Source organism: Triticum urartu, unplaced genomic scaffold (assembly GCF_003073215.2).
Source record: "Triticum urartu cultivar G1812 unplaced genomic scaffold, Tu2.1 TuUngrouped_contig_5965, whole genome shotgun sequence".
In the NCBI taxonomy this organism is placed as follows: domain Eukaryota; kingdom Viridiplantae; phylum Streptophyta; class Magnoliopsida; order Poales; family Poaceae; genus Triticum; species Triticum urartu.
Genome location: NW_024116684.1, coordinates 592 through 8,658, shown reverse-complemented (window position 1 = coordinate 8,658; position 8,067 = coordinate 592). Strand labels below are relative to the sequence as shown.

At 42.3% G+C, this 8,067-nt stretch overlaps 2 long non-coding RNA genes across 3 annotated transcripts; both read left to right on the top strand.

Moving 5' to 3' along the window:
* Window positions 1-331: 331 nt before the first annotated feature.
* On the top strand, window positions 332-1,529 carry LOC125529943. The gene is made up of 2 exons (XR_007292796.1): window positions 332-706; window positions 1,288-1,529. It is a non-coding gene; the product is annotated as an uncharacterized LOC125529943 (long non-coding RNA).
* A 3,050-nt stretch (window positions 1,530-4,579) lies between these two features.
* LOC125529942 lies at window positions 4,580-7,603 on the top strand. 2 transcript variants are annotated; one of them, XR_007292795.1, is made up of 4 exons: window positions 4,580-4,793; window positions 4,922-4,987; window positions 5,929-6,082; window positions 6,193-7,603. It is a non-coding gene; the product is annotated as an uncharacterized LOC125529942 (long non-coding RNA). The 2 variants fall into 2 exon arrangements; XR_007292794.1 differs by having other exon boundaries at window positions 4,922-6,082; window positions 6,193-7,580.
* Window positions 7,604-8,067: the final 464 nt, after the last annotated feature.

Here is an 8,067-nt window from a genome sequence, read left to right as displayed (position 1 = left end):
TAACCCATTGAATTACTTGGGAGGAGTACAGTTGCATTGTTAATTTTATCAACGGACTCATGATCATATTCAGCGTCTCATACTTGAGCAATCCATTGACATGCCATGCTTTTATTACTGGTTGGAATCTCTCTCTCTCTCTCTCTCTCTCTCTCTCTGGTGCATGATTCCTGGTAAAAAAAACTTCATTATTGCTGAGGTAGGGATGGGGAGCGTTCTTGCTTTTTCTCTGCCGGTTGCATTATGCAGTGTTTTTACCAATCTGGGATCCATCGGCCCGCACCGCACATAGTGCAAAAGAAAGAGAGATGTTGCCAGTGACCCATCCCACGATGCCTGTCCTGTAGCAGCACGATGAGAAGCCTTTTGTGCGTCCGGTGGACGTTACAGCCACGCCAGCTCGTTACTTTGAAAGGCCAACAAGATCGGCGCGATCCAACTCCGTTAGCCGCGGCCTCGCGTCGTCTCGTAGTCTTTATAAAGCGATCTCTGGCTCGCACTCCATCTTCAAGCGCATCACTCCACTGCTCCATCCACCCGTCTCTGTTCGCTCTCCTAGCTTGTTCGGCGTTGCTGAGAATAATTGAATCGTTGCACTTGCAGGAGGGACTACAACAACTTGTCCATGAACTGCACACCGTGGGAGGATCCACTAAGCGTGTCCGCGCACTGTTGTTGCTGCTGTGCTTTGCTGTTGGTGGGCAATGTAAGTGACTCAACTTGACACAACATATTTTCTTCTCGATATTTTCCTTAATTTTAGGCATGCTATATATACAATGTTTTCGTCGGTACATATTACACAAAAAATACTATTAACCATGGAAGGAAATTAAGAAAAATAAGTTGTGTGTATCTTATTTGTAATTAACCATCATATTACAATAGAAGGGTATTATTACCCGCCAAATGCAACAAATATATTGTTCTTCTCGTGCCCTTCCTTCCTTTGGTTCTTCACGTGTGTTTTTTCTCACCTTGCCACTTAGTCTTGAATATTAATGGTATACTCCCTCCGTCCGTGAATAAGTGTACATCTAACTTTTGTCCTAAGTCAAAAATTTAAAATTTTGACCAACTTTATAGAAAAGAGTAGTAGCATATATGACATCAAATTGATATATTATGAAAGTACATTTCAAGACGAATCTAGAGATACTAATTTAGTGTTATAAATGTTGTTACATTTCCCTATAAAGTTGGTCAAAGTTTTAAAACTTTGACTTAGGACAAAACCTAGATGTGCACTTATTCGTGAACGAAGGGAGTATATCAATATTATTACAGGTGATCATCCTGGATGCTACAGGAGTAGCACTTTCCCACCGTGCAACCCCGACAAAAACAGGTGTTACTGCTGTTTGTATAACTGGACTTGTTACAAGTCGTTTGCGGAATGCGGACCTGCTTGCCATCCTCCCCCCTCTTCCTCCTTTGTAGATCCATAGAACTAGATTCTTGTAGCCAATTGGAAAGATGGATGAATAAGACAATAAATTGTTAAGCAAATTGTGTTCATGTGCTATGTATTGTGTTGTGTCTGTCCTCCCTCTACTAGATTATAGAATCTGAGCATGCGGCTTGTGTATGCCTCCCAATACCGTGCACCAGCATGCGCGTTTGCTCGTTGTCCAGTGCCCTATGTGCTCAATAGGAGGTCCCGTTCTTCTTGGCCCAAATTTCCATGGTGTTGTGTGTGTCGCTGTTGGGTTTGTGAGCGCGTCGACTCGCCTGCCTCGTTTCTCAATCGTCTCCTGCCATCGTCGCACGTGTGCTCACGTCTCGTCTACCCCGCCAGCCCCGCTCTATCTGCCACCGGCATAGGGGCCTGCCAAGAGGAGGCATGCGATACGAGGAAAGGACACCTTCGGCTTGGTGGAACCGGACCTGCGCAACATTTGTTTCGACGGGTACACCTCTCCTCTGCCAGCCTCTAAGGCCGCGACGACGAGCATGTCACTTTTGCAATGAGCAGTACACAACATCAAGAAACAGTGACATCAAAAATATAAAAGTACTGCAAATATGGATTGTGATCATGCAAAGTGTAACAAAACGTCTGTATGCGGAATTAGAGTAGAAAACGATAGTCGACTAGTCCGGAGCCACCCAAGAGTGCTATCTTCCTCCTTTAATAGACGTACCATTTCATAACTCTATATGTTGGAAGTGTAGAGCAGCTGAATGATGTTGAGAGGATTCCGAGCAAAAGGATCACACATACTGCGGTATACGACACGTGCACCCGCCTGTCGGGCACCATCTTCATGTCCGCACGAGGGCAATGGCAGCTGGGGCAGGCTAAGCAGTGGCCAATGGAAGCGCCGATGGCAGGAATGAAGACATGAACGCATGAGCACGTGCAAAAACGATTCCATGCATGCATTTGCATGCCACTTGTCGATCCCTCAACGGTGAGACGTCTCTCTCGTCGTCATTACACTCAGTGAGTGGAGTGAGTTACATGCACAGTAGCTAGTGATGGCCTTTAGTCTTCGGTCACAGTAGAGTGCACGTATCGACTGAAACGGCGGGCAAAAGCTAGCTAGCCTCTGGCGTGGTTGCTTTGCTTTCACTAGCTAGCTAGACGTACGATGCGAATCTGAGCAGTGCATGCCAGGGCATCAACGCACAAACATGAAATCACTTTGTATCACTAGCTAGTTTCTCGTTTATTTTCTCCGTAAATTTGTTCACATAAACAACCAAGCGGACACACTGTTTGCAAAAGAGATGTTGCCGGTATGCCCACCCCGGATGCCCGCTGCATGCATGATGAATCTCACATGATCGACACAGCACACTCTCTTCCATGTGCCATCGCTCCTGTCATGCTATGCAAGTAGAGTAGCACTTACCCTTTCCTTTTTCAAGCAGTCACAACTTACATGCTACTTGCATTATCTCTATTTTTTTTCATGTTCTTATCCTTTGTTCTCTTTCCGAGATCTGCAACTTTTCACATGCAATTTGTGCATTCCTTAGGACTTTGTTGATATACTTTACATGCAAATTGCACTCCACATATTGGCATGTTGGTCCTGCTACTCCAATTAACCCAGTTGGTTAGCATGCATCGCATGTGTGCCACCAAAATTTAATTGAATTGGATGCTACCACTAGTTGACATGATTCCTAAAGATGCGTGTACATGATTTCGAGGGAGTTAGTAGTCTGTAAATTGAGCGTAATGGATTAGATGGTCATGCCAAGAACCGAGTCAAATAATGTTGTAGGGCATCATCACCTTGACCATTGCTAACTTCATCATCTGTAGCAGGACAATTAATTGAGATCCAAAGCACCAGGAGGACACTTCAGGTCCATGCCTGAAAAGCCAACATAAACATCATTTTTCTCCTTTTTTGTTCCCTCCTTTTCTTTCAACTGCGGTTTCCAGTAGATGGCGAAAACAGCAATACTTACAACTGTGCGATAACTTTTTGGTAAACACAAAAACACCCCCAAGGACAACGATCAACTTTGTGTTACTGAGCATCTACATCCTCTCTTTTTCCCCTGTTGTTCATGCTCTTGTACATGTGAAAGAAACATGGCAGCTTTCTTTCAAAGATGAGCCTAATCAGTTTTTGCTACTGGCTTCTCTATCTTCTTTTCTTTCTTTTGTTCATGTACATGTGAAACCGAACGCCTCTGTTTTCCCAGACTAATCATGGAAGAATCTGGACTGAAGTTTCATCCTATTTTCTCATGCATGGAGTACAGTTGTATTTGCCTTTTGGGTAGTCTCCTAAACTGAGGGGGAAACAACTAGAGCTCTTTCTACAGTGGAGTGGAGTCTCAAAAAAGATAGAAAAAGGCCCTTCATTTGTGTTCTATCTACATCGGTAGACAACCAAAACCGTGTGGATTCCTGATACTCCGTAGTGGTTGTGCCGATCTACGCGATATTGTAGCTGTACAAGCAGCATATGCATCAAGTTTTGTGAAGGCGCTAAGCAACACTAGCTAGGTGCCAATATGTCTTATTTTTTTCTTATGTCAGACTGTCTGAGATTGGCTGTGTCCATCTTAGCTATGCAGAGGCCACATGTTACTCTTATGGTTTGTATCAGCTTGATGCTACATTTTGAGTTAATAAAATCATCCTTTATCGAAAAAAGGTTCCATCATTACTTGAAGACTCACTGCGCTAATTTTTTCAAGGACAATTGAGCTAGGTAGATAGATTTCTAATTCTTCTTAATCTCCTCCCTGCCCCAGATAGATTACTTCTAAGGAGTACAATTGCATTGTTCTATCCATTCGATGGATTCGGCATCTCAATCTTTAGTAATCCATTGATATGCTTAATACTGGCTAGAATGCTCTCACAGCTTCAACAACACAGATTGCTAGAATGGAACACATGCTTTCTCGTGGTTTCTAGAATGAAAATTTTTAGTAGGCCTTGTCCGCACCTGCATTGCGTTAAAGCCTCAACACCCGAAAAGGAGGAGCAGCCCCAAGTGGAGGGAAAAGCCGGGGTTCCTCTGACCGTCCACAGTGAAAGATAATAGAGTCCAACGATTTAGCCGTGCCTCGATCCTTTATAAAGTGCTCTTGCTCGGGCTGCACAGGGCATCACACCACCACATCACTCTGTTCCTCTGACCGTCCACAGTGAAAGATAATAGAGTCCAACGATTTAGCCGTGCCTCGATCCTTTATAAAGCTTCTCTCGTGCTTGTGATGGTGTGAACCATAGGTGGCCTTCCCAAGCTGCTCCTCTCTCATCTCTACAGCCAGCAAGCCCGAAGCAGCAGCCAGCAGGAGTCCCTCGTCGGTCGACCGTGAGTTGCTCTCTCCCTCGCTCTATCTCATCTCATATACTTGTTTCAATTTCCAATCCCCTTACTCACGACTGAACATCTATCTTCTCCTCTCCTTTTGTGTTCCCCGTCTCGAATTGGATCGGCAGCGGTGATCTCCGCCATCATCCCAAGCTCTCCTTACCTGCCTCATAGCATACAGTCGCTAAATCAAGGTGACCTCTCATAGTCTGGTGTTTCTTTTTGAGGATGAATTGATGGTTCTTTGCATTGGCCCGTTCTTCTTTACTCTTTCTCTTTTATTGTTTGGCTATGTGCAAAGATGCTTTTCCAGATTATGTAGCAGCCTGGAAGCCATGCATTTCCAGACATTAGTGTTTGCTACACTAGCTTAGAGAACCCAACTCTTAACTACCGAATCCAGCCTGGACCGTGAAGCACGATCATGGCGTACTCTGTAGTTGGGCTGAGCACTTAATCCATATGTTTAGATCAAGTCTGCCCGTGCAAGTTCTTAACTAGGTCCACGGATGTTAGTTCGGTACATTAGCACATAACTCTACAATAGTAACAGGCTTTTTTTAGCTTAAATGGAACAGGCTTTCTTATAATGCGTGGTAAATAATAGATCGACATATTTCTTAGTAAGCCTAGTATGGTCTCAAGGCTGGACAAAATGACTCATGTGACTTTTAAATAAGTTTTTACCAAAATGGTTACCAATAAGATGAGAGGTAAATGTATGTATAAAAACTTGCTAAGATTTTAGCACACCAACATAATAATAGGCATGCGGTCACAGGCTAATCTGCTAGAATTTCTATGCCCCCTTTGCAACGCACGGACAATTATTTAGTAGATAATTAATTTGAGATTATGAAGAGGGCGATCCAATTTGTAATTAGTATATATATACATATTATATATATATATATATATATATATATTTGATACTCAACTTAATTTGGGGCTATTAATTTGTCGCAAATAGTATATCTTGTATGTATATCTTTTTTCATCAATAAGTTTGTACAATACTAGAAGGATGTCGTGCATACCATAAAGAAAAATATAAGGGTGTCACGCATTAATTACCGAAGATATATGGTAATAAAAAGAGAAAGATTTGTTTCTATATATATGAACCATGGATCAGAAGGCTGCAAGTCAAACGAAGACACATCCTATCGTTCTTGGATCAGATCAAATATTGCAGTCGTGGTCGATCGGCTGCAACATGGGAAAGTGCACTAAGCAAGTTCACGCCCTGTTGCTACTTCTTCTCGTATGCTTCGCTATTCACGGGCAGTGTAAGTGGCACTCATATTTCCCCATCAGTCGATTATTTAACCATTCTTTCATTTTAATTCTTTTATTAGTTTTGAATATTGATGGTTTATTTGTCTATAAACTTTTATAGTTGAAGTCGTCGGTGTCAATGGCGAGCGTATTCCTCCGTGGTGCATAAAGAGTGCAACTATACCAATCTGCAACCCAGATAAATATAGATGCTATTGTTGTGTAGGCAATTGGCAATGCTACAAAACAATGGACGAGTGCAGAGCCAAGTGTGCATATTTACCTCCCTCCTCTTCCTCTGTACTTCCATGAAACTGGGATCTTATCATGAGCTGGAAGAAAAATGAATAAGATCCTGGCAATAAACAATTTGCTATGAATTTATTTGGCAATTATCGTTTGCAGTTTTTGGTTGCCGAAACATATACTTTGCCTTTTTCTTCCTTCCCTCTTTTCTCCTCCGTTTCCCTTGTTTGAGAATTCCATGTTGTACTCCATGCAACATATATATTGTTCTGTTAGAAAATACGCTAGATCGCAAATTAACTGAGTATATTAAAACAGAATTGCTATTTCACATCTAGATGTAATATATTTATCTCACATCTAAATGCAGTACCATTCGATCTGTTTCTGCTTCATTTTTCATGCGAGCTTCTGATCCCTGCCCAGCGCTGGTGTGGCTCGCGTCGGCCCATTTGTCGTCGTTGTTTCACGTTTTTTTGTTGTGGCCCGTTGTTATACTTCGGCCTTGGGCCCATTTCCGCTTGTTTGTCCCGAGGAGAGGCAGGGCGTTCTTCAGCCTGTTCCACTTCTCACTCCATTCCTCTTTCTCCCATCCATCTGCGAGCGACGGGAGCATGAAGGAGAAGGCGGCCGGCCATGTCGATCTGGGAGAAGAGATGGAAGGGCAGTGGGGTGAGGTGAGTACAGAAGAGGAGACGAGGTGAGTACAGGAGAGCAAGAAGGAGAAGGCAGCCAGGTCGATCTGGGAGAAGAGATGGACAGGAGCACGAAGGCGAAGGCAGCCAGGTCAATCTGCTTGTTCTTTTTTTTTTCATGTTTGACCACATCTAGAAATGTAGTTGTAGATTTGTGTGTTAGATTGGATTTTAGTAGGAGGAAGAGGAGGTGATGGAGGTGAATTCCGTTATGATTTTATTCTGCAATCCAGCGATATGGTTTGTACTACAGCCTCGGGAATACTAATGTACATCTAGTAATGTAGTACTAGTAGATTATATACTGATGTTCATGTAGAAAGGTAGCTGTAGTTTGTTTTTGGTTTCTGCTCCATTGTTGTGCCCGTCGTTTTTGTAGGGGTGTAAAAAGGTCTTTTTTTTTACCAACAGATCCAAGTCAGGCATCAATTTTCCCAGGTTTAGATTAGAGGATTGCGAAATTTAAAAAAAAAAATAGGTCAGGGGATGTTATTTTTTTATTTCTGCTTCGAAGAAAAATGACTTCCAAAATCAAGTCCAAATTTCTTGGAGTACTGATCATATACAGCTTTTTCTCCATGTTTTTCCTTGTGCAGTATATGAAACATCAGTTCTCAAAAATGGTGATTCATGTATAGTGTATGTGGCTATTCACGAATATATGGAAACATTTTACTATATGTACATTCTCTTTTGTGTTTTTGTATATACTAGTCATACAGCCTTGTCGTTCATGTACAGGGAATCATTTTTTTCAGTTCGAATAATGTTTGTGCTTCCGCAGTGAGAGAATCGACAGTTTTTGTGTGTATCTACTTAGTATGTTCACAAGTCAACAGGACCGTAAGTAAGTAATTTTTATGAGCTTGGTGACTTATACTATACATGAAAGTGTCTCGTATCAAAGAGTCACCAGGGTTCATAGGTAGGAGGGGGTTGAAATAGTCATCTGATAGGTAACTATGTTTGTTCGGGATTTGCTAAATCTCATCTAGATGAGATTTAACAATGTCACATACTCACATCTAAGTTGTGTACTGTTGAATCTACTCGCT